Source organism: Perca fluviatilis, chromosome 8, assembly GCF_010015445.1.
Source record: "Perca fluviatilis chromosome 8, GENO_Pfluv_1.0, whole genome shotgun sequence".
NCBI lineage: Eukaryota > Metazoa > Chordata > Actinopteri > Perciformes > Percidae > Perca > Perca fluviatilis.
Genome location: NC_053119.1, coordinates 3,016,826 through 3,044,004, shown reverse-complemented (window position 1 = coordinate 3,044,004; position 27,179 = coordinate 3,016,826). Strand labels below are relative to the sequence as shown.

Genomic DNA, 27,179 nt, shown 5'->3' with positions numbered 1-27,179 from the left:
GAGTTTGTCTCTCAGACTTCACCCAAAACAACCTGAGCCCTGGTGATAAATCATTGTTGTAATTAGATTTTCATTTATTTCCTAATGTGTCCTGACTAGGATGTATGGACAGAATCTGTTCACCTGGTGCATCATATTATAATTTTATGTGATGTAACTGTCAGTCACCTGGTGAAGAGGAGGTCCGTTTGGTACTTCAGAGGGAGTAAGATGTCATTGATGTTGTCGTCGGGGTAACCATCCTCTCCCTCACTGAATAACAGACAGACAGACAGATATATAGACAGAGAGAAAGACAGACAGAGAGACAGGCAGACAAAAAGACAGACAGACAGACAGATATATAGACACAGAGACAGAGAGACAGGCAGACAGACAGACAGACAGACAGACAGACAGACAGACAGACAGACAGACAGAGACAGAGACAGACAGACAGACTTGTGAGGAAAATTTTATCTCCCGGGACTCTTAGTCCTCACATTAATAGAAATCAAGTCTGGACCCTAAAATAAATGCTTTACCTTGTGGGAGCTGTGAAAACACATGTACACACAGAAACACACATTTGTACTTCTATACTTGTGAGGAACCCTAACCTGATTATTAAACCCCCAAACACATTTTAAAGGAGACTGTCCCTTTCTAGTGACGGCGCCCTCTAGTGGCCGTAGTAGTTATGACAGGAGCAAAGCAGGAGGTAAGGTGAGGAAGAATAAGCCAAATGTGGCGTGATTACAAATCTCCCCTCACTCCCTTACAACCTTCTCATACATCCAAACTGTCTTTTAAAAGTTGGAAACGTCAATTCATCAACAACACAAAGTGAAAGTTGGCTTTTAATGAGAACTTGCAAAAAGACTCACTTTCTCCTTTCAAACTGCTCGTAACAAAACTAAGAGTGAAATCAGCTGTCTCACCTGCTGGCCGCCATGGTGACCTGGACATGATCCAAAAAGACGGAGCGGCTGAACTCAAACTCGAGGCGGAAAGACACCTGGACAGGAAGAGAGCAAGTGGCTTTTCAAAATAAAACTCTGGGATTGAAACTGATATTTTTCTCTCTGATGTTCTCTAATTAAAGGAGACGGATCAGGTGTACATTGGCCTCTGGGTGGCAGAACACAGAGCGGGTTGAAAATCGGCAATCTTTCCCTTAAGTTACCAGCTAACGCTATTGCTAGCAAGCTAGCTTTGGTTGACTAAGTGCTACAGAACGCTGAACAAGACATTTTCAGGTGACCAAAGTATCCCAGTTAACTTTGCTGAAGTGAAAACACACAGTGAGAGGGTCAAAGTTTAAGATGAAAACACAGACAACATCCAGAAACTAGTTGAGGTCTATTTTAATGTCCACAGTGTTAGCATGGTTAGCATTGCTAAGCCTCTGTCCTGATTGACAGGTCCTAAAGCATCCCATGCTTTATTGTCTGTTTTAAAATAAATGGGAGCATCATTGATGTGTTGAAGAAGACTTGAAACTAGTGATTGAGACCATAAACCTATTATGAAAATGTTTACTGAGGTAATAAATCAAGAGAGAAGTAGGCTCATTTTCTCATAGAAAAAAGAATTTAAAACAGCTTATTATGTAGGTGGCCAATGGGCCTGTTTCACTTCATGCAAAGGTTCGCTTTTGTGACACACACACACACACACACACACACACACACACACACACACACACACACACACACACACACACACACACACACACACACACACACAAACACACACACTCACACAAGCCTGTGTTAACGTGCGCTTGTTGCCCCGTGTGCGCTGATGCGCTTATATCTGTTGACATTTCTGAATGCCTTCCTACACTTGCCTAATAAAAGCTTTCCACACAAACAAATGTACATGTGTCATTAGTATGAGACAAAATGAGATTTTAACTGTGTCGGGCTCAGACAGAAATATCTTAATGCCTGTCGGAGGTGGGCCGGGCTCGGACAGAAAACTGCAGGCCGATCAGCACTCTAGTCTGGATACTCCACACAGAGCTGCTGCTAAATAGTCTTGCAACAGAAAACTCAGATTGGACAGATAGTCTAGCTAGCTGTCTGGATTTACCCTGCAGAGATCTGAGGAGCAGTTAACCATAGTCCTCACAAATCCACCGGAGATTAGAACGCCAACGCAGAGACAGAGGAAGGGGACGGAAAATTGTCAACAATACACGCATCCGGCGGATTTTCCTGCAGCACCGGAGCAATCCCGGAAGTGGAACGTCGTGGATATAGACTAGACTTTTCAGACCCAAAAGTTGCCGCTTGGTCGGGAGCGTGCCTATGTTCCCACATTTCTACGATTTTTTTCCAAAATTAGGCTATGTTCCCAAATTTCCTTTTTCATAAATGTGCATCAGATTTTATCCCACTAACCCTAACCCTAAATTTTTTTGTGGGAGGATAGGGCTTAAATTTAAGGGAAATGTAGGAACACAATACCTAATTTTAAAATTGTCCTAGAAGTGTGGGAACATAGGTCTGTGGGACCATAGGGCTGTGGGAACATAGGGCTTTGGGACCATTGGGCTGTGGGAACATAGAGCTGTGGGACCAGTGGGCTGTGGGACCAGTGGGCTGTGGGAACATATGGCTGTGGGACCATTGGGCTGTGGGAACATAGGGCTGTGGGAACATAGAGCTGTGGGAACATAGGGCTGTGGGACCAGTGGGCTGTGGGAACATAGAGCTGTGGGACCAGTGGGCTGTGGGACCAGTGGGCTGTGGGAACATATGGCTGTGGGACCATTGGGCTGTGGGAACATAGGGCTGTGGGACCATTGGGCTGTGGGACCATAGGGCTGTGGGAACATAGGGCTGTGGGACCATTGGGCTGACCCAATTGGGACTGTCGGTAGATACCCAAGATACCAAAATGTATACAAGCCCTGAAAAAGTGAGGTTTCATGACATGTCATCTTTAAATAACTGCATTCAGTTACTGTACATATCTGTACTTTTAAAGAGGGCAGTTAGAAATATCTAAAAACTTTCAAATCTGGTTTACCATCAGGTCTCATCAGTTTAAATATTCTGAATGTTTTCAGGTCCCAACATGTGAAGCCTTTAGTGTCTCTGATCATGTCAGACTGAAGCTGATCCCTCTGGCTGCGTCTCAACGTATCCGGCAGCCGCAGCCTCGTTAACAGGAAGCCCACAATAATCTGCACCAATAAACTAGACTTTATTCACACAGGCATCTGTGCAGCCGGCCCTCGGCGGGCCTTACAGCGCAGGGCAGGGCCGCCATCATGTTTACAGGACGGTCGTTAGGCTAATGAAGGATTTCAGTCCACGGCTGTCAGTGTGAAACATATTCAAGCTCCGTTTAATCACTATCATTAGTCTGAATAACACCTGTTTTACTGTCTGTCTGCGGTCGCAAACATAGCAAATTACCTGGCAAGTCTGACGTACTATGTTTGATGAAATTATCCTAATAATCCTCTCTCTCTGAACCCAGGCCCGTAGCCAGCGAAGTGGAACGGGGAGTTTTTCCATCATTCTGTATTTAATAATGAGGTTCAAAAACTTCATTTTGATGTCCTTGGCCTCAAACGTTTGTGACTACACACACACCCCCTGGCATCTCATTTTAAACTACTGCCATCTAGTAGTCCCCCCCTGACCAAGAACAGATCCAGATTCTCTTTTGTACGTCTGATGTATGTTTGTGTCATATGTCGGATGTCCAGTCATGAAGTGCCTTGCGACTGTGCCGCAAACCCAACTGCCTCACGGAGACAATAAAGTTATCTACTACTACGTTTGGTTATGAGTGAATAAAGTTAGTTGCGTGGATTGTTGATACATTAGATGTTAGTTTGATACATGTCGCCAGTTTACACATTCACAGAAGTGGTGCTTTTAACAAGATTAGGGCTTCGGTTTGGTTTGGATCAAATTTGACACTTGTTTTTTTACAAAAGATCTTGTGATCGGAATGGACCTGAGTCAAACTTTCGTTTAAAAGCATAATTAGGACGGAAACGCCACTTTTAAGATTGACCGTATTCTCGTTTTTCGGTCAAATGGCCTTTTGAATGGGAGTGCTAGGAGCACTACTATGATCGCATCAAAATCAACATTTTTAAAGGTCCAATGGCATGAAAATGTCACTTTATGAGTTTTTTTTTAACATTAATATGAGTTCCCCCAGCCTGCCTATGGTCCCCCAGTGGCTAGAAATGGTGATAGGTTTAAACCGAGCCCTGGGTATCCTGCTCTGCCTTTGAGAAAATGAAAGCTCAGATGGGCCAATCAGGAATCTTGCTGAAGCTTACACTCGCCCTGGTGCTGTATTATCATTGGTTAGATCAGCGGAGTATAATCTGTCGTGGCGTTCAGGCGCAGCAGCACCTACCTGAGACAGGGACTTCATGAAGGGGGCACTGATGTTACAGCTCCTCTGATTGGCCAGTCTGTCCTCGGTGTAGCACTCAATCTGAATATCCGATTGGTCCTGTGGGTGAAGGGGAGGAGCCTGATGAGTCATGAACCATTTTTCCAACAACATTGTGCGTATAGAGAGGCGAAGTCTCTCCTCGTCCGATGGACGTTAATTCGGAAATAAATATGAACGGTAGTGAACGGGGAGAAGCAAATTATTTTTTGATCAATGTTTTACCCCAAACCACAATCGTTTTCCTAATCTTAACTAGTGGTTTTGGTGTCTAAACTTAACCGTTGTCGCTTCGTGATGCTCACCTTTGTCGGCTTAATTCAACTGTAAAGACCGTGGACACAACTGACCCCTCCCGTTGTTCTGTACTCAGCTTACAGTCACCTTCTCTTGGCTAAATGTAACCATAAAGGCTGCTAAACCGAGCTTTCACGTGATCAACTGGCTGATCGCCGTCGTTTTGTTTCCTGTCCGTTGTTGCATTCTACATCTAAAACTACTGAAAACTGGTTCCAACTTTTCCCGATACAGTGCTCAAAACTGCAAACTCTGCTGTGCATTACCTTGATTTCTTCGCTAAGAAACTTCACCACACACTCCCCAGACACCGCTACACGCACACACGCCTTCTCTGCCAAACTCGGTGCCGACTAATTTGACGATCCTGCTAAACTTGACTGTCACGAAGCCGAGCAGCCCGGGCACTGTAATTACATAGGATATTGTACGAACTCGCTGAGAACGCAACGCACTGCAGCACGTTTCAATACCTTGACTATGAGGCTGGAGAAGAGCAGGTTGGAGGAGGTGGAGATGTGGATGGCGGCGCCGTAGGCGTTCTCTCCTTGATTCTCCAGGCGAGCAGACACCACCAGCCTCCTCCGCCCGGTCTCCACCACGCGCAGTGAGCCATTGGCCGGCCGCGGGTGGCTGCAGAGCGACCAGGCGGCTCCGTCCCTCCAGCTGCAGAACTGCCTGCAGGAGAAAACACACAAACTATCACCTGGGCTCTTTAACCCTTCTGTTGTCCTCCGGTCAAATCCGACCCATTTTCCGAAAGTTTCTATATCAAACATTTGGGTTTCTTTCAGCATAATTGTCTAAGAAAAGTAACGTGGATGGTTGCATACAACGCTCTTAAAGTAAAATAAATGATCAGTTCACTTCTTTCATTGAATTTGGGTGTTTTATTCAATTTTATAGCAATTGAAATTTGAAAAAAGTGACAAAAATGTCGTGAAAAAAGCTTGAAAAACGTGGGAAAAAAACAAAAACTTCAAATGAAGTGCAGAAGAACTCAACAAAGGCATCGAAAAAAGTGACAAAAACATCGTAAAAGCTTAAAAAATGCTGGGAAATGTGACAAATGTCGAAAGAAAAGTGACAAAAACATCAGGAAAAGCGACAAAAGTGTCAAAAAAACCCGACCAAAGCCATAGTGACCCAAATTTTGACCCAGAAAAATTCAAAGTTGCATGGTCGACAAGAAGACACATTAATGCATTATGATGAAACGTGTTTGTGAGGATCGGGCGTCACTCACTCAACATCCAGCAGGTCAGTGTGGCTGTGGAGGATGAGGTCGGGGACGCAGGCGTCTTCCTGCTCACAGCCGTTCCAGAAGGGAAGCTAAACGGCAACAAACACAGATTATTTCATTTCTCTTTGATGAGGCAAAACCTAAAATATGACTTAGTTCTTCACGCAGTTAGAAAAATCTTAACCTGATCTCACAGAATTCCGTGAAATGAACACGGCCCCTTAAATTAAGGAAAAGGTCGTGGGTGGGCTTATGTGGACTACGGCGTGAAGCGCCTGGCGCAGGTGTGTTTAGGGCGTGTCCAAATCCACTTTTGCTAGTTTGACGGTGGAAAAAAGGGTCTGTGTGCGCCGGGCGCCTGGTTCTAAAGGGTTGTCCTTAGTGTCTTCATTAATCAGAGGTGTGTTTTGGGCGTAACATGCAATCAACCAATCAGAGATCATCTCCCATTCCCTTTAAAAGCCAGGCGCGTTTGGACCTTGGAGCATTGCTGTTATGATGGAGGATTTGCACCGTAATGTTTTTATTTGTAATCTTCTGCATGTGTGTGTGTGCGTGCGCGCGTGCTGCTGCGTCCCTGTGTGTGTAACAAGCATACAAGCATAGTGGGCTTCGATCGTAGCCTAGGAGCATTTTACTAATGCTCTGTTAAAATAACAATGAAATGCTGCGTTATTGACTTTAGACCAGGTTTTTGTTGGTCAATGGCGCGATCACCTCACGCTGCCTCAAGATAGCAATACTCCCAGAATGCACCTGAACACACCTCCCTGTAAGACCAGTACGCCAAGAATGCACCTGAACACACCTCCCTGTAAGACCAGCACGCCCAGAATGCACCTGAACACACCTCCCTGTAAGACCAGCACGCCCAGAATGCACCTGAACACACCTCCCTGTAAGACCAGCACGCCCAGAATGCACCTGAACACAACTCCCTGTAAGACCAGCACGCCTATGGGCCACAGATGGGCGCAGGTGCATTTGCTATTGGACGGGAAACTGACAACTGCGTCGGTCTTAAACTAGCAAAGACACTTGGGTCGGGCTTTGCGCCGCGCTGCGCCGAGTACAGGATAGTGTGAAAGCAACCTAACAATCATTAGACCCTATTTATTATTTATTTATTCATTTATTGACTCCTTAATAGAGCTTAACCCTAACCCAACTGTGAGCGATAGATGTGACATCAGCTGGATGTAAATACGGTGACAACCTCTCACCTCGGTCTTCAGGACACTGGGCCAGTCGGGGTCCAACACTGGCCCCTCATCTGGGCTCCTCAACCCGTCTCCAGAAACACTGCGATGGGACGCCCGTAATCAGTCGTCTCCTGTTCAGAGAAAGGGTCGCCATGGTGTCGGTGATGGTTGGTTGTGTGTTCAGGGAGTCACACTGATTGGGACTCACTTAACCCTTTGGTTACTTGGGGCACGCCCTCATACTCTGCTTCTGACTGGCTAGTAGTCCTTACCTAGGTACTGTCAGGACACGCCCCCATACTCTGCTTCTGACTGGCTAGTAGTCCTTACCTAGCTACTGTCAGGACACGCCCCCATACTCTGCTTCTGACTGGCTAGTAGTCCTTACCTAGTTACTGTCAGGGCTCGCCCTCATACTCTGCTTCTGACTGGCTAGTAGTCCTTACCTAGGTACTGAGCATGTGCGACTCCCAACAAAGATGGAACAAAAGTAAGATGCCTCACTCTGTAGCTAAAACAGAGAGCTCAACACACAGGGTGAAAAGAGGAGCTGCAGCAATGTGTAGTATAACAAATATATAGTGTTTTTTGAAAATTAAACCACCTATTCTGGTACAACTTCTAAATACAATTATGAACCTGAAAATGAGCATAATATGAGCACTTTAATGATTTTTGTTTTGTGCGCGTTCTTTGTGATGGGGGTGGGGGGTGTTCTGACCTGGATGGAGAAGCCGAGGCGTTGGCAGCGTTGACCTCCGACCGGCAGAAACAAACTCCGCGGCTGCTGTCGGTCCGACTCGTCCAGAACAGCTCGGGGGGGGAAACGCCTCTCATCCAACACCAGGCTGTACCAAACCGCTGCAGGGACGGGGGGAAGAGAGAGAGGAAGAAAGTTTAACGGAGGCAAAGCAATAATACTCCCCTCAGGCCGTGGATTCAGAGTACCCCGGTGCAAGAGCAATAGTAAAAACCCTTTGTCCCATGTGCAATAACGCGGCTTAATTTGCACAATTTAATTTAGAGATTGCTCCTGTAGTAATGTGTGAAAATTGTGTTCTGTATATTGCCTGTACAGGAAACATTTTTATTACTTTGTCTTTGTATTGTTTTCCCATCTGGGATAATAAAGTGACTGAACTGAACTTGAAAGCAATCCAGTCTTTTGCAGCACAGTGAGACTGTAAACACAACGAGAACAAACTTTACAGCTCTTTCAGGTTAAATGAAACAAAGTCACGTCACCTTTAGCTTATTAGTTTAGCTGTTCTTGTGTTTCCAACTGTTGTTGGAAGTTTGAAGGGAATTTATGAACAGTTGGCAAAATAAAACATGAATGATTATTAAGTGTTTCCATTGACTATGGTTGATGTGAATGCACTCAAGATTACGTAGCCAAGCACCATGTAACTCTGATATACATCATTTGGTCTCTGCCTCCAATTCTTCTCATTTTTATGACTGAATTTGACCGTTTTTAAAGGAGGTGACGTAAGTATAGTCCCTGGTCGGACACCCTGATGCAACAGCAGTGACACATATTGCTCTGTCTTCTGTAGAGGAAGCAGAAGCTGATACAGAGAAAAGAATAAGAAAGTCATCAGTCTTTAATAAATCTTGTTTTTAAGCCTCATGTTGTCCTTGGGTAGCCTAGAAATCTAGACCACCCTAGCGGCTGCAAATGTAATTTGCAGCCAGGGTCGTCTAGCAACTCTCCGTTGTCTTGCGAGCTGGAAAAACCAAATTCTGGTCAGGCCAATCACATCGTGTATAGAGTCGGTGGGCGAGACTTAACATAATGACGGCAGAATTGCAATGGTTCCGCGTGAATTCCCTGCTACTTGAAAACAAAGAAGATGGCTGCTGCTGCTGGAGAACAGCGGTCTTTGGAATCGGCTTTGACCGCAACTCTGTAAGACTTGGAGTTCAGCTTTTCTTTGATAAAAGAACAAAGAACGGACCTGAAGTCATTCTTAAAAAAGGAAGATGTGTTCAGAGTTTAAAGTTTAATCTATAATATAGCGTTGCTCTGGTTGGTTGTAGAGCTATCCTATTGCGTGCAGAGGGAATTTGAAAGACAACCGTTTATCCCGCCCCTCGGCTTGAGCCCTGCCAATGGTGGGTTCCCAGACCCAACATCTTGATGTGGGTCTGGCTTGTCAGGCTACATGTCACAAGTAGGTAGTAGGTATGGTTCACAAAACAGTCTGGGATTATCCATCAACATATGTCCCTCGGACTAAATCCCCAGTCCTCTGTGCAGCAATGCATCCTAACATTTTGCTAAAACTAATATCAGGGTTATGGCCTTTGTCATTTCTACCTCATGGCCATCTGCATGCAGTCACTGTGTTGTCTGATGAGTTAACAGATAAACTTCAGGGTAAATTCAGTTGTTTACATCCAAATAAAATCCACAAACAGAACCAAATATACGTCAAACGTAATGTAATCATTTGTGTTCCTTATTACTTTTTAAACTGGGCAATAAGTTTGTCTTCTGTTATTGATTAGTAAAGTTTCCTGCTCCTTATTAGCAGCTGGATGCAGTTGCTGAATGTGACTGCAGAGCTGATTCTCATTTTGATTTATGGGTGCACAGAGAGCTGAGGTAAGCTGCTTAAGTTCATGTTAGAAACGCCACGTCTGCACTCAAATAAATAAACTAAAACAGAGGGTTCGGATTTGGTTGACGATGGTTCCTGTCCTCTATCTGTCCACTGAAGCATGTACATTTAAAGCCATGTGGCGTGTGTGCATGCATGTGTGTGTTTAATCCGGTCCAGATGATCGGGTGGGGGGAAGATGAGGAGAAAAGAAAGAAGAACGGAAGGTATGAAGTGACGGATGGATGGAGGGAGGAGTGTCACCGTTTTTAACGGCGGCTGGCTGTCGTTAGCATGTTACCGAGCTTTCCATGCAGCCTGCCCCGCACATCTGCAGCCAATTACACAGAGACACGACGACACAAAGCACTGTGGGGAATCTCTGCTGCGAGGAAAAGACCACGACAAGACTTTCCACACCCAGATGTTTGGTTGAAAACACCAAACATCTGGGTGAGTCAAACGTCCACGCAGCTGGAAGAGCGGACAGCTGTTCTAATCTGTAGAATCAAACCCTTTATTCATCCAGAATCTTTCAACATTTACCTGCACAACCAACCACAACCTGCTGCTGAGCATGGACCTTCAGTGCATTGCACTAGGGCTAAACAATTTGGGGTGTGTGGGGGGGAATGTAATTGCAATTTTTCCACCAGATATTGTGATATTGACTGTGTAACAGATAAAACATGTCATGGACTTTATAACATGAGACACCATCAAAACTGCTCCTTATTCTTATGCAAGGACGAGAACATAGATATGTTTTTCTTTTAATAAGTAATAATTTATCACAAAAGCTAAAGTTGGAATAATAAAAACAATTCCAATAAAAACATATCAGTACCTTCCTGTAAACTGAAATGTCTGATATGCCTCAGTTCAACAGCAGCATCTACGTATAGCACCTTCTACCATCATGTTAAATAAAGTAATTAAATATCCCCTGAAAATAGGACATTTCTGTAAACAATTTGTGATATGTATGTAATTATTCCAACATTTATCTTGTGAAAAAACAGTAAATATCATAATAAAAAGAGGAATAAAAAATGCTAAACCAAATGTTATACCAAACATTTAACTAAATATTGCACATTCGATTAATCGCGGTCTTCACGTTTAGCTTATCGCATTCTTTCAAGTTGCAATTTTGATTTGAAAATGATTAATAGATCAGTCCTGTGCACAAAGGCACATCGACATTAGCTGCTATTTTCAGGAGCAACTGTTGGTTGCAACGTAGTCTATTCCCACAACGTTCCACTTCCGGGATTGTTTAGGTGCCGCCGGAAATTCCGCCGGATGTCTGTCCAACTTCCTCTGTCTCTGTGTTGGCGTTCTAACCTCCGGTGGATTTGTGAGGACTATGGTTAACTGCTCCTCAGATCTCTGCAGGGTAAATCCAGACAGCTAGCTAGACTACCTGTCCAATCTGAATTTTCTGTTGCACGACTAAAACTACTTTTGAACGTCCACATGTTCCACCAAAACAAGTTCCTTCCTGAGACTATTTAGCAGAGGCACCGTGGCTCCATCCAGAGTTTAGCCCCCCCCACGATGATTGTGATTGGTTTAAAGAAATGCCAATAAACCAGAGCACGTTTTTCTCCCATCCAGGAACGTTGTGTGGACTAGCCAGACCTTCCTCCGCAGCGCTGTGGAGGAAGGTCTGGCAATGCGAGACTAGTCACAAAATGACTGGCTGAGTGGAATCAAGTCCAACATGATCTCATAATGAAGCAAAACCAAACACAGATTAGGTCCATGTTGTCACTGTGAACTTTTGTACCTCCTTCCTTCACACTGGGTTCCAGATCTGAGTTCAGTTGTCTGCTTTGACGCTTGTTCTCTGGTGTGTATCTGTGGTACGTTTGTGTAATGTTTTCCTCATCAAAGTTCAGCTGTTTACCACTGTCACCAGGAAACGAGAAACGTGTTTGCTTTGGCGTTCAAGGGGGAAACTAAAGAACAAAGTACTGGCGAGTGGAGCTACTTGAGCATAACTGAAGAAGCGTATCCATCCATGAGGCTCACAAAGGAGAGAAAAACTCTTCCAATACTCTACAAGGAATTAAAACATCGTGCAGCACAAACACAGACCGATTAACTCACCAGGGTCAACAATTGAGTTTCGTGATGGCGATTTTGGAGCTGTTTCATGTTAAACTAAAAGGATCTTACTCTTTAACTAAAAGGTCTATCTCTGTAGGGATCCTTCCCATAATGTTGTCAGACACTTAAAATAATAAACTGAGTCTGTCAGCGGCAAAAACAAAACTTTCAGTGGATGCAAACTGACGACTGCAGTGTTCTTGCTGGACAATTATGGACAATACTGGACCAATTTCCAAGATTGTAGTCAGTCACTTAGACACAAAAACATGGCAAAATAGGGTGCAGGTGGAAAAACAAAAAGAGTTACCCTTTAAATCTCTTAATTTATCTATAAAATGTGAAATAAATTGTGAACAAATGTTTGCTGCCAACCAATCGCAGAAGAGTTTGTTCAGTCACCTCTCTGACAACCTAACCCAGGCTCTACACACGGGTTTGGTGATGGTGATTTTGGGGCTGTTTTATGTTAAACTAAAAGGATCTTACTGTTTAACAAAAATGTCTATCACTGTAGGGATCCTTTCTATAATGTTGTCAGACACTTAGAATAATAATAATGAGTCCATCAGTGCCAAGTCAGGTACTTTTTTTGGGATGTAAATTGAAGGTGCACGTTACGGTCTTGCTTAATACTAGACCAATTACAAAGATTGTTGCTTCCATCAGTCACTTAGACACAAAAACATGGGAACATAGGGTCCAGGTTAAAAAAAGGGCGAGGCGAGAGAAACACCTTAGATCTATCTATGAAGGTCTATCTCTGTAGGGATCCTTAAAAGAACTGTTGGTGGACACTAACTGACTGGTTACTTCGCAACTTGTTTCTTGCTTTATTAGTATAATGTAAAATGTGTGGTTCCCATCAGTAACATAGACACATAAACATAGGAACATTTGGAAACTAAATTAATCTTATATATGGGTCTACAAGGTACTCAGGTCCCTATTGACACCTGTAAGAGAGGGGGCTCTTATTGGAGGCCCCTTAGCTGTTGCCTACTCTGCCCAGGTTGGGTTATCCCATTTGGGCATCAAGTCGGACTTGACCTTGTTGATGTATTCTTTGATTAGACTGTTTTAAACTGCTAAAATGTTAGCCTGAACATTTAGGCAATTTGATGCCACCGCCCAGCTTTGTTTAGACCAATCTCTGCCTGAAGCAAATGTTCAAAAATAAATAAATGATGACAAAAGGACAAAGCAGCAAAAATCTTTGAATCTTGACCAACTGGCACAAAACATAAACACTTACAGAGACACAGATGGTTCGTCTGTTACACAGCTTACAGCTAACGTCTGCACATCAGTCACATTTATGTGAATCACGCAAGGATCTGACAAGTCCTGATTTCCTCTTGATTTTAGTATTGAAAATTATACTCAATAGTAACATTTAATGTTTCACAGTAACATTTATTTTAGCTCGTACCCAACCTACTTGTGAGAACATACCTGAACTCAACCTGCTAGTTACTGTGACAATGTGTGTGTGTGTGTGTGTGTGTGTGTGTGTGTGTGTGTGTGTGTGTGTGTGTGTGTGTGTGTGTGTGTGTGTGTGTGTGTGTGTGTCTCCCACCTACCAACATTAGTCCTTGTCCTGGTCTTAGTCCTGGAGTCCAGACTCAGACAGACGGTCACAGACATGCAGGTGACCTCCTTCCCTCCTCGCCGACAGTCTTTGTTAAAGATGTTAATTTTCTCAGGCTCAAAGGTCAGCTTGGCCTGAATCCGCACCACACCTCGAGACCTGGGGGGAGGAAGCACGGCGTCACCAGGGTGTTTATACTTGTTCAGTAATAACATTGTGGGGAGGAAGACAACAACGGCCCCCCTTAATATAAACCCACAGACATCAAAGTTAATTGGAACATCTTGGTTGTCCTAAAATTGTCTTGTTCAGGGTTTTGCCCACCAAGCTAGCTAGCTACCAGTAGTGTAGTATACCAAGTATCCGAAAGGTACATGTTTACCCGCTGATAAATCTCTGCTGGATGACTCGCTTCAGAAGGGTTGAAAATCTATAACTTTGCCTCTTTAGCATTTAGCTTAGCGCACTGCAATTGTTGGTTCTTTCGGGGAATGATTGTAAAGATTTACAAAGAATATGTTCAGGGCATTTCCTCTCTAACTGGGACGTTTTGGGACCGATTGGCGGGATTGCTGTGGACGAAGTAATGATGTTGTATCTGATACATAACCATGTATCAGCTAATTTAAATAACTCACGGTATTGTATTGTGTCAACAGTTAACTTCATTTAATATTGTTTGAGGCATTTTCTTTTACGGGGTACAAATGTTCCACAAAAACAAGTTCCTTCGTGAGACTATTTAGCGGACGGATTTACCGTTGCTGCGTCCGGAGCTTAGCGCCGCCCAAGACGATTGTGATTGGTTTAAAGAAATGTGGTGTAGCCAGACCTTACTCCACAGTGCTGTGGAGATAGATCTGGCAATGCGAGACTAGGTCTGAGCCACAAATATGAACCACATGGTAGCGTTTGAGGAAAAGCCAAAGAATCTGAGCTACAAAACAAGTTTTCTTGTGTGTGTGATGGTCTGACCAGACAATGATGGCAGCTCCCATTGTTCCCACAGCGAGGTCGACAAGACCGTCTCCGTTGACGTCCAAAACACCGTGAACACTTTGACCGAAATACTGCAGACCTGCAGAAAAGCCAGCTGCAGACACACGCTGGAAAGAGAGAGAGAGAGAGAGAGAGAGAGAGAGAGAAATTATTTATTATATCTTTCTGCTCAGATTCCTTCTATTAGCTGAACTGGTTCTGGATCTGTTACCTGTCTGTACTGGCGTTTGATGGTTTTGTCCTGGCCATAAAAGACGTAGAGCCCCCTTGGTGGCCATCCTCCAGCGGTGCTCCCACCACGAGCTCCCTGAACCCGTCCCCGTTCATGTCGGGTATCTGGGCCAACGCAGAACCAAGCCGGGAGTTCTGAGAGCGGTCGGAAACCTCCAGCGCCCCCTGCAGGATGAAGGATGTCTGGAGGGAGAAAGTTTGGTTAATAGTGCGTTCCATTTGTACCCGAAACTCGGATTTGCCGAGGTCAAAGTCGGAAACACGCCCCCTGACCTCGGATTTCCAAGCTCGGAACTCGGGCAACCACCGAGTACCCCGAGCTAAAAATCCAACATGGCTGTTCATCAACAGTTGTGAAAGCTGTAATAACATACAGTTATAAACACTTCTGTGTCATTTGTGCCTCACTAAATCAGTCGTACACGCAATCCTTTCCATCTTCTATCTGTAGACATGTTACGCTGTTTGTATTCACAAAAAAACGACTTGTAAATGGAACGCATTCAAATCGGGTGTGAAGGTCATTCCCAGCTTTGGCTTCCGAGTTCCGAGGTAAATGGAACGCACTATTAGTTTATGTCCATTTCCTCTGTGTCCTGTCCAAACCATAGACTGTGAAAATAAAAGACTAAGCTTCCAGGTCTGAAATGTGAAGCCAATGCTGAAGCTCCTTAAAGCTGCATTCACTCTAACTTCCAGCAGGGGGCGACTCCACCGGCTCCAAACAGAAGTCTGTGAGAAAATGAGCCTAGTTCTCTCTTGATTTATTACCTCAGTAAACATTTTCATAATGAGTTTATGGTCTCAATCACTAGTTTCAAGTCTTCTTCAACACATCATGATGTTCATTTAGTAAATGATGCTCCCATTTATTTTAAATCAGACGATAAAGCAGGGGATGCTTTAGGACCTGTCAATCAGGACAGAGGCTTAGCAATGCTAACCATGCTAACACTGTGGACATTAAAATAGACCTCAACTAGTTTCTGGCTGTTGTCCGTGTTGTCATCTTAAACTTTGACCCTTTCACTGTGTGTTTTCACTTCAGTAAAGTTAACTGGAACATTTTGGTCACTTAAAAATGTCTTTTTCTGTTCACAGTTTTGCCAACCAAGCTAGCTAACCAGCGCTAGCTTTAGGGAAGTTTGATTGTCTGTGCATGCAGACAAATGGCGCCAGTACCCCGGAGGTTTGTGCTTACCTGCTGGTAAATCTATACTGAATGACTCGCTTCAGAAGGGTTGAAATACGGAAACTTTCCCTGTTTAGCGTTTAGCTTAGCGCATCGCCATTGTAACCATAAACAACACAGGCATAGTCGTGTCATTGCCAAACTCACGGCTTCAAAACAGCAGTCCACAAACCAATGGGTGACGTCACGATGCTACATACATTATTTATACAGTCTTAGGAACAAACAAAATTAGGTTTTCATTCTTTGTTTCCCCCCCAAAAAATGGAAGAACTGCTGATTGTGATTGATTCTGCAGACAGCCAATGAGAGTGAAGCTTCAGAGGCTTTCAGCTGCTAAACTCACTGTGAGCATCAACCTTACGGCAGTAACATTGGGTGTACCTGAGGGGTGACGGTGTAGATGTAGACCTTCCCTCTCTCCCAGCCCTGGCTGTAAAACATGGGGGCTGCCACTAAGAGCACATCCGTTAGTCCGTCGCCGTCTACGTCCATCGACAACAACTCGCTGCCGAAATACGAGCCGATCTGGAAAAGAACCAAACTAAATGTGAGAAAACAAACAACGGCATGTACTTTAACTATGCTGTATATTGGAACAATGTATAGATTTTCATTCAAGAACAAAACAAGCACAAGAACAAAATTTGGAGGAAACTATTAGTTTGTTTCGCATTCAGATGGGGAAACTTGCAAAGTGCATTGATTTGGCTCCGGCGTGGCCAGCGGGCTCCATACGGCCCCCAAAAAGCATGCTAGGGTTTGGATAAAGTTCGAAATGTTGTAGGAACATTGTTCTCATCTTTAGGAACATATATTAGAATTTTTGTCAGATCAGATCTGAGTGTGCGTGTGCGTGTGTGTGTGTGTGTGTGTGTGTGCATGCGCGTGTGTGTGTGACCTGCTCTCCCAGCAGCGCCTGCAGGATGGTCAGGTTTCCGGTGTTCCTCAGGGAGAAGACGATAACCTTCCCGGTGTGGTTGAATCTCGGAGCTCCAGCCATATAGAGCTGCGAGCCGCGAGGCGAAACGAGCGAACCCACCGAGTAACCTGAGACCGGAGTAAAAAACAGTTCTTTAACCCCTCCAACAAAGCACAAATAGACTATATATTTCACAATTATTGTTTTCCGTCAGATCGTATATAGATCTCGACGTTTCCGACCGCACTTGAAGGCAGCTTCATTTCCCAGGAGAGAAAGAAAAGAGAGGAGCGAGACATAGCGAGGGCTTTGTTGTTGCAGGAAACAGTCAGCTGTTCCACAAACTCCCGGGCAGTTCAGAGCTTGTGTTTGGTGTTTTAAAACGTTCTTGTGGCAGAGATGGAGGCAGTGATGTTTGCATATCAAACAGAGGGTAAATATAGGTATTTACAGACAGACTGTATTATATATTATATATATTTTTAACCCTCCTGTTGTCCTCGGGTCAAATTTGACCGTTTTCAAAGTTTCCGCATCAGAAATTTGGGTCTCTTTCAACCAAATTGCCCCAAAAATAACACGGATGGTTACATACAATGCTCATCGCAGGTCAAATTTAGGATCAGTTCAGTACTTTCATTGAATTTTGGGTGATTTATTCCATTTTTATAGCATTTGAACAAACTATGAAATCTCTCACTTTCTAAACAGTATCCTGACTAAACTGTGACAGTCTGTGATTATCCACTAAACCGTAACTATTTGTCAAAATAGTTCATTATTTCAGATTTTTTTAACTAAAAATTACGTATAATTTCATATAAATGAGGTGTATTGATTATGAATTCCAAAAAAAAGTGTAAAACTAACGGTGATAAGTTGATGTTTGTGGTGAATCCGGTGTTAGTAAAAAAAAAAGCGCAAAAAAAATTATTAATTTAAATTTTTTACCTGGGAGTACAACAAGTTGCATGGTCAACAGGAAGACAACACAAGGGGTTAATATTAAAACGCTCATTCTGCTCATTTTCAGGTTCATAATTGTATTTAGAGGTTGTACCAGAATAGGTTTACATGGTTTAATTTTTAAAAAACACCATATTTTTGTTGCAGCTCCTCTTTTCACCCTGTGTGTTGAGCTCTCTGTTTTAGCTACAGAGTGAGACATCACACTTCTGTTCCATCTTTGTTGAGATTCGCACATGCTCAGTAGCTAGGTAAGGACTACATGAGCTAGCTAGCTGTTTCTCCAACTTCAGTCAGTACAAGGCAGGATTAGCGGGGAGACTTCTTCTAAACCAGGGCGCACTTCACACTTTGCGTGGAATACCTGCAGAACAGGGAGCACATGGAAGTAGTTCTTTTGGAGATGAGGGTGAACTAGTGTGTGTTGTAGCAGTGTTTTGCCATTGAGAATGAGCTAGCATGCTAACGGTTAGCCGCCTAGGCCCCTCGTCTCGACTAGAGACGTAGAAAGCCGTGCAGATTTGGACCAGCTCACCCGGAGACTGAATACATGTCTCATTTCTGATACATTCAGAAACCCGTATCTCACTCAAAACAGCATGGATGGAGTTTTTCCAAATGTGTATGCATGTGGAAGCACCAGAGACACAAAATAACACCCCAAATCTTTTCTTTTTTTTTATAATATGGGCACTTTAAAGCATGTTAACATGTTCTAGTAGAAAACCAAAATACAAGAATGAACCTGGAAAAGTGCATGATTTGGGACCTTTAAAAGAAGTAGAGTTAGAGGTTCATTACCCAGATAAGCTGCGTGGTTCTTCAGCTCGTCTGGAAACTCGTCCTTGTAGGAGGATTTTGGAGGAACCACTTTCCCATGTTTGGTCTCTTTCAGCACGGCGCCGTTCCAGTCGTAGGCGCCCGGCGCCCCGAGCAGAACACCATCCTGACGGGAGAACGGGGATTTCAACATCAGAGGAACTCTAAGCGCATGAATGACGTCCCAGTAAAAACCTGGATGTCTTTATGTGTTCATCAATGAATGAATTGTTGAGGTGGTTCTGTTTTCACATATGCTGACTGGAAATGGTTTTCCCATCATGCAGCTCGAGTAACAGGACACATAAATGTTCCCACTACGCAGTTCCTGACAGATTTCACCATCTGAGCACTGTGCATCGCAAACACTCTGAGGCGACTTTATTATCAGAATACTGTAGAGTCAAATCAGAGGACAGAAGTGGAAGAAGTATGCAGATCCTTTACTCACATGTGTCAAACTCAAGGCCTGTGGGCCAAATCCAGCCCCTTGTAGATTTAGATCCGGCCCGTTTATCAATTTGGGTTCACAATAAATTTTGGCCCGCCTAGTTGTGCGCCAAACCAAAAACACAGGAAAGTGTTTTTTAAACTGCAATTTCCTGACATTCAAAGCAGAATATGGCAGATTTGCCGACTCTGAGACTCAGAAATTCCCACAGAAGCAGAGAGAGAGTTTTCATATTCAGGCTGTGAACAAGTTGTTGGTAAAAAATATGTATCATTGTTTTGCTTGATTTGCTAAATTCTCTGATGGCTAAGGAAATCTTTTGATGACTTTAGTAGGGCTTCATGTCAACAAAAATGTCAGAAAAAGCAGCAAATTTACAAAAAAGGTGAGAAATGTTTGAGAAAGCCACAAAAAAGTCGGAACAAAAACAACAAAAATGAGGAAAAAAAGCTACCAAAATGTTTTAAAAAAAAGTGACATGCAGTAACAAAAGCACGTCAATAAACCCTCCATGTCTGGCCCTAGGTGGGATTCTCTCTTTCCAGTGTGGCCCTCTGGGAAAATGAGTTTGACACCCCTGCTTTACTCCTTCAAAAGTGAAAGTATTATCATCAAAATGTACTCAAAGTATTAAGTTAGAAAGTCAATAGCAGTCTCATAATGTCCGAGTGGATTCATGTCTGGTCACGGTCAGAGCGACCGGCAGGCTAAACTCTCCGTCACTGAGCAGGAGGGTCAGGCTTTCAGCTCATAAAACTCGAGTCCAATTCAAATTACCAAATCACCGGCGTCAAGTCCAAGTCAACGTTTCATCTGGGACTGGGACTGGGATTGAAAGACAGGCGGTGGGGGCTGTTCCCCCTGGGTATGCAAAACTTGTGCATGCAAAATCTTTGCCCTTGCATCTTTTGTTACTGTATTAGAACTAGGGCTGCACGGTGTGAGGAAAATATGCGATACGCGATGACGTTGTTGAATATTGCAATAACGATATTACTTGCGATAAATTAACAGATATTAGAGTGTACTCAGTTCTGACTTTTCTGTTGCTTTCAGTATTCTTTTAAAATTCAACAAATTGCTTGTTGAATTGAAAACAAATAATCATTTCTAACATTCTTTTATTGAATAAATTGAACATTGAATTGACAATGACAGGCACTACTAAAAAAGAATGACAGTTAAGTGCAGTTTTTTCAACTGTTATTTTCTTTCAACCAACACAAAGAATCTCGTAGTGTCTATCGCGATATGTCGCAACCTTTCACGATATGTATATTGCGGCAGTTGATGGTGCGATGATGATAAAAAAAAAACGATATATTGTGGAGCCCTAATTAGAACTATGTCATGTTGTTGTTATGTCATCAGCCAGTCAAGAAGCCAAGATGTGAACAACTAAGAAGCAGCAAGCATATTCTCTTCTTTCATTTCTCCAAAAATACAGTCAACTTAGCTTCTAGCTTGAACTACTACGACTACCATTTGAAGTCACTGTTCCATTATTAATGTGACTATTACGCCATACTACCATCGCATCCCCAACCTGCTCGTCAGACACTGCCTACCAAGAGCCTGGGTCTGTCCCAGGTTTCTTCCCAAGAGGGAGTTTTTCCTCACCACTGTCGCCACTGTTGCTCTTGAGGGAATTACTGTAATTGTTGGGGCTTTGTAAATTATAGAGTGTGGTCTCGACCTACTCTATCTGTAAAGTGTCTCGAGATAACTCGTGTTATGATTTGATACTATAAATAAAATTGAATTGAATTGAATTGTAGACACACAAATGGCGAAGAAAGATTGTTTCAACGTAGTGGAAAAATATTATTTGTCTTGTTAGTTGGGGGGCTTAGGAACATTATAGGGTCGCTTCAGCCCCCCTCAAATAGGCCGTCCATGCTTTACATCATCGGATAAAAGTTTTTCTGTTTGAGGAGAAGGGACCTCGGATCTGAAAAGAGTAGTTTGACATTTTATGGAGGGATGCTTTTATTCCTTCAAATACTGGGCTACCGAGCTGGTTCAGGTCTCAGTTCGATGCTGTAGACCCACACCTCATGAGATCAGGTAACATCCTACTAACGTTGTCTGTGTGATAGTCTTTAAAATAAAGATCATTTACAGGAACAGGAACAGGAACTGAGCCATCCGCAGCCTCAGTATCATCCTTAAACGTCTCACGACACGTGTGTGCAGCCGGTCGCACGCTCGCATGAACTCTGGTGCTCGTAAATTCCAAATATGAGAGTTATTAAAGCGGTGAGTCACAGGCTCTGCGGCCGCAGTGGATGACAGAATCCTTGGCGACTGCAGCTGCACACAGGCCCACTCAGAATCTGCACATTCATCGTCGAACGTCAGAACCGCTGCTGCAGGACGGAGAGGAGGAGGTGACTCGGCCAGAGAGGATTCTGGGTCGTCTGTTTTCCACATCAGTCTGATCCCAACCTGATCTCACTTTCTTACCTTTCTGAAGAGAAGGAAACACTTTGGATATTTGTCTGTCTCTGATGGTTTGCATCATTAATAATACATGCAGTGTGCGTGTGTGTGTGTGTGTGTGTGTGTGTGTTTCTGCGCTAGTGTGTGTGTTTCTGCCTTAGTGTGTGTGTGTGTGTGTCTGTGTTTCTGCATTAGTGTTTGTGTGTGTTTCTGAGTTTGTGTGTGTGTGTGTGTTTCTGCATTAGGGTTTGTGTGTGTTTCTGAGTTAGTGTGTGTGTGTGTGTGTCTGTGTGTGTTTCTGCCTTAATGTGTGTGTGTGTGTGAGTGTGTTTCTGCGTTAGTGTTTGTTTCTGAGTTAGTGTGTATGTGTCTATGTGTGTGTGTGTTTTGCTTTAGTGTGTGTGTGTTTCTGCATTAGTGTTTGTGTGTGTTTCTGCCTTAGTGTGTGTGTGTGTGTTTCTGCATTAGTGTTTGTGTGTGTTTCTGCCTTAATGTGTGTGTGTGTGTGTGTGTTTCTGCGTTAGTGTTTGTGTGTGTGTGTGTGTGTGTGTGTGTGTGTATGTGTGTGTGTTTCTGCGTTAGTGTTTGTGTGTGTTTCTGAGTTAGTGTGTGTGTGTCTATGTGTGTGTGTGTGTGTGTGTTTCTGCCTTAATGTGTGTTTGTGTTTCTGTGTTAGTGTTTGTGTGTGTTTCTGCGTTAGTGTGTGTGTGTGTGTGTGTGTGTCTGTGTTTCTGCCTTAGTGTGTGTCTGTGTGTGTTTGTCTGTGTTTCTGCTTTAGTGTGTGTGTGTGTGTGCGTGTGTCTGTGTTTCTGCCTTAGTGTGTGTGTGTGTGTGTGTGTGTGTGTGTGTGTGTGCGTTTCTGCCTTAGTGTGTGTGTGTGTGTGGTTTGTTGGCAGCTCTACGTTCAGGAAAACCATCTGCTCTGTGTTACACATAGAAAGTTTCCACGACACCATTTTTTTACTCTGGAATACGATTTGTCCCTGGACGAGAAACAACAGAAATATTTCTAGAAGCTTCTAATTCTGCAGCTTTAGACTTCTGTCAGGACCAGGACCAGACTGGGACTTCATGTGTTCGGATCAGACTGATACAAATAGTCCAGAGTTCAAACTTTTGTTTCTGTTGGAATCAGAATCAATAAAATACACAACTCTGCTCCGGTTGCTGCTGATTTTATTGGAGCAAGATTTGCTTTACTGAAGGAAACTCTGTGGTTCATTAGTGCATTGAGAAAAAAACTTAAACCTGTCCTTATTTCTACAAATTAAAGTAGATGAGGATGTTATCCTGCAATGATTTGGGGGACATTTAAAGACAGATAATTGGAAATAAAACATGATTAAATAATCAGCCACACTGTCAACCCAGTCTCACGGCAGTTCGTGAGTTTCGGGCGATCGTGTCCCGCGTGTCACGTTTCCTAAACCCAACTGTCCCGTTCTTCTTTTCCTAAACCCAACTATCCCATTCTAATTTTCTTAAACCCAAATGTCCCGTTCTTGCGTTTCTCCTTCTTATCGGGTCTGCAGCCCTGTAAACTGTCGGCTGGTTGGTTTGTGTCCAATAACCATAGCAATGCACAGAGCTGACCGTACGCCGTAAACCGGCAAGAGGCCTGTAACAAACGGCAGTTTGTTTTGCACAGACAATATCAGCTTCTGCTTTCAAACAGACACTTTAGAGTTCATTCTTTCAATCGCAACAGACTGAAAAACTCTTTCATACATCAATCTATCCTATTGTTAAACCAGCTACATTAAATCCAGTGCGATATTTATTCAGGGTTACAAGTCTCCAAGACCTTGTCTGTGTGTATGTTCATGTAATTTTCTGTTTTTATTCATGTATGCTTTGCAAAAAGAATTTCAGCCCTTGCTGACAATAAAAGATGTAATGTATCATATCGTAAAAACCCCGATTGAGACGCAGATTCTGAACGCGCTGTATATACGTCCAAAGAATGCTTCTAAAAACTGAATAATATCGACACATCCTTAATCAGGAAATGCTTAATTCGGAAAAAGGCCTTATTGGGAATATCCGAACTGATTTCAGGAGCGTGGACTGAACTAACAGAAGGATGTAGATGTGAACATGAGCTACTCACTTTGACTAAATGTGAGGAGAAACCAGCCTGAGCCATCTGCAGGCCGAACCTTCGACCCTGACTGCTGGTTCCTGCAGAACACAAACACACACAACATCTTCATCATCATCATCATCATCATCATCATCATCATCATCATCATCATCATCATCCCGTTACTTTCACTTATAAATTAATCTCTTTTTAACCCTTGTGATGTCCTCGGGACAAATTTGACCCATTTTCAACGTTTCTATGTCAGAAATATAGGTTTCTTTCAACCAAATTGCCCGATAATAATGCAGATGGTTCCATACAACGCTCTTCACAAGTAAAATGAAAGATCAGTTCACTACTTTCATTGAATTGTGGGTGTTTTATTCAACATTATAGCACATTTCTGCTCTTTAAACAAAAACAATTAGGTATGGTTTAATATAAATGAGGTGGAGTATGTGTAAAACTAGTGTTTATAATTTGGTGTTAGTGGGAAAAAAAAAACGTAAAGCGCAAAAACGTCACAAGTGACAAAAATTTTGAAAAAAGTTACAATCACTCAAACACAAATATAAAAAAAGCGTCGGAAAAAACATCGAAAAAAAATGGAGAAAAAACAATCGGAATAAAACATTGGAAAAACCATCGAAAAAAAATCGAAAAAAACATCGGGAAAAAACATCACAAAAAGCGACAAAAACATAAGGTGGAAAAAAAGGAAAGAAAAGTCTGAAAAACGACAAAAAAGTGAAAACAAAATGCAAAAGAATGTTGAAAAAAGTGTCACATTATTTTTTTAGCCGGGAGGACAACACAAGGGTTAAGGGTAAAAGGTCATGCCAGTAGAGCTGTTCCCACCGGGGATCAACCGCCCAGATTACAGCTCTCTGCAGCAGCCGTTAGGTTTCTCTTTTGGTTTGTCAATCTTACAGCCGAGCCGTATAAAAGTAACAGCAGCCAAAGCTCACATAAGCAGATTGTACCTATCTCTGAAAATGGAGGATAGAAAGTGAAGTGAAGAAAGTGGAGCAAGTAGAGGGAATTCTCAGTGGAATAAAGCAGAAAATAACAGATTCAACAGGTGGCAAATGAATGGACTGCAAGCTCATTGAATCCTCCTGTTGTCCTCGGGTCAAATTTGACCCATTTTCAAAAAGTTTCTATATCAGAAATTTGGGTTTCTCTCAACCAAATTGTCAAAAAAAAATATGGATGGTACCATGCAACGCTCTTCACATGTAAAATAAATGATCAGTTCACTACTTTCATAGACTTTGGGTGTTTTAATCAATTTTGTAGCATTTGAAGAAGAAAATTTATAAAAGAACGACAAAGACATCATAAAAAAGTGATAAGAACATCGGGAAAAGTGACAAAAACTCAACAACAAAAAAAGCAAAAAGTGGCTTACGGTTTTAATTTTAAATTTTGACCCAGAAAAGAAACATTGCATGGTCGAGGGGAAGACAACACAAGGGTTAAAACCTGCATACCTGAATCTTTTGGGGACAAAACACAAATGTACATATTATCACCTTATAAGCAGACCCAACGAAATCTGCTGTCTGTTTTTTCAGCGATGATCCAGAATGAAAATTGGGTGAATTTAGCTGTATTTCTGACGTCGTTGGAATTGTGTGAATGAATGAAATTGCATTAACAAGTGATGATTAATGACGTCAAGTGACGACAAAAGACATCACATAAAAGCACGTCTATAAAAGTGTGTTTTAGGAAGTGATTTAGAAGGAGTTACTCATTAGCTAGGAGTGTTTCGTAATCACTAATTGCAGCGTCAGACAATCGACCAATCAACAAAGATTGAAAGTGCTGACCTTCCAGGGAGAAGATCCTCTCTCCCAGCGCGTCCACGATGTCCTTCAGCGCTGACTCGTCTGTCACGTTGAAGAAGTGCTTCTCATCCGGGTCGCTCGCAATGAACTTTATCTCCTTCAGAAAGGCTTCGGGGTTGATTCCCCGACGGTTGTAATAACCCAGAACCTGGAAGGGACACAGAGGAAACACTCAGGGCGGAGGTTTTAAAGTCCAGGGACAGAAAACAAATCCCAGGAGGGATTGGAGGGATGGATGGATAGGTGGGTGTTAGAAAGACACATGGATGGATGGATGGATAAGTGGGTGGATGTTAGATAGATGGATGGATGGACAGAACCCAAATCTGAAGAAAGAAGAAGGAAGTCCAAGTTCATAGAAACGGAAAGGTGAACCAGGACCAGACGGGAAGTCAGCAGAGAGGCGAAGTCCCTCCCCTTCAGGTGGACTCAATGGAACATTATTTCAGAAGAAATCCGGTAGTGAACGGAGAGAGACAAGTGGTTTTTTGATCCTGTTTGAATTGAGCCATGAATTACAAATATGATGTTCGTCAGTTTAAAAGCTAATTTTGCAAGTGAAGAAAGTCTCAGTTTGTTGTAGTACCAGTAGCGGAGTGGCAATCGGGAGAGTAGGGACTTTTCCTGGTGGGCCGGTAGTGTTACGATGCCGTGAGGGCCGGTCTGATTATAGTTATACATTGCAAAGTTCTTAGCAACACCATCTGGCGGCCTGGTGTGTGGCCGCTGCCCTCTGGTCAAACTGTGCAGCCTCTGCTCAACCCGTACAGCGGGCCGCAGCAGCCTCTTACTTCAATACAAACACTCATCTGGCTAATCAGAAAGCACTAACGAAGTGCAGGTCACAACCATGTCTAGGATTTTCAGAAAAATAGGGGGATCATTGAGCAAACTAAGACTTTCTTTGCTTATAAAATGATCTTTTAGATTGCCGAACATTCTGGGCCCTATTTTAATGATCTAAGCGCACGGCGTGAAGCGCATGGCGTAGGTGCGTGTCTAAATCCACTTTTGCTAGTTTGACGGCGGAAAAAAAGGGTTTGTGAGCCTGGCGCATGGTTCAAAAAGGTTGTACATTAATTCATAGGTGTGTTTTGGGTGTAACATGCAATCAACCAATCAGAGATCATCTCCCATTCCCTTTAAAAGCCAGGCGCGTTTGGACCTTGGAGCATTGCTGTTATGATGGAGGATTTACACTAATGTTTTTATTTGTAGTCTTCTGCATGTGTGTGTGCTGCTGTGTGTCCCTGTGTGTGTAACAAACATAGTGTGTGCGTGCTGTGCACGAGCCTAGGAGCATTTTACTAATGCTCTGTTAAAATAACAATGAAATGCTGCGTTATTGACTTTAGACCAGGTTTTTGTTGGTCAACGGTGCGAACACTTCCCGCTGCTTCAAGATAGGAATACGCCCAGAATGCACCTGAACACACCTCCCTGTAAGACCAGCACGCCCGGAATGCACCTGAACACATCTCCCTGTAAGACCAGCACGCCCAGAATGCACCTGAACACATCTCCCTGTAAGACCAGTACTCCCATGGGTACAAAGATGGGTGCAGGTGCATTTGCTATTAACACGACACGGCGCTGGACGGGAAACTGACAACTGCGTCGGTCTTTGCGCTGCGCAAAGCCCCAGTTTGAATTCATGGCTCAATTCAAACTGGATGAAATAATTATTTGTCTCTCCATGTTCACTACCGGGCAATTTTTTTCTCCAATTCTGGTCTTGTGGTGGTCCACTG

At 43.2% G+C, this 27,179-nt stretch overlaps 1 pseudogene; it reads right to left on the bottom strand.

The window, feature by feature from the left end:
• LOC120564162 overlaps nt 1-27,179 on the bottom strand; it is a 56,818-nt pseudogene that overhangs the window by 7,235 nt on the left and 22,404 nt on the right.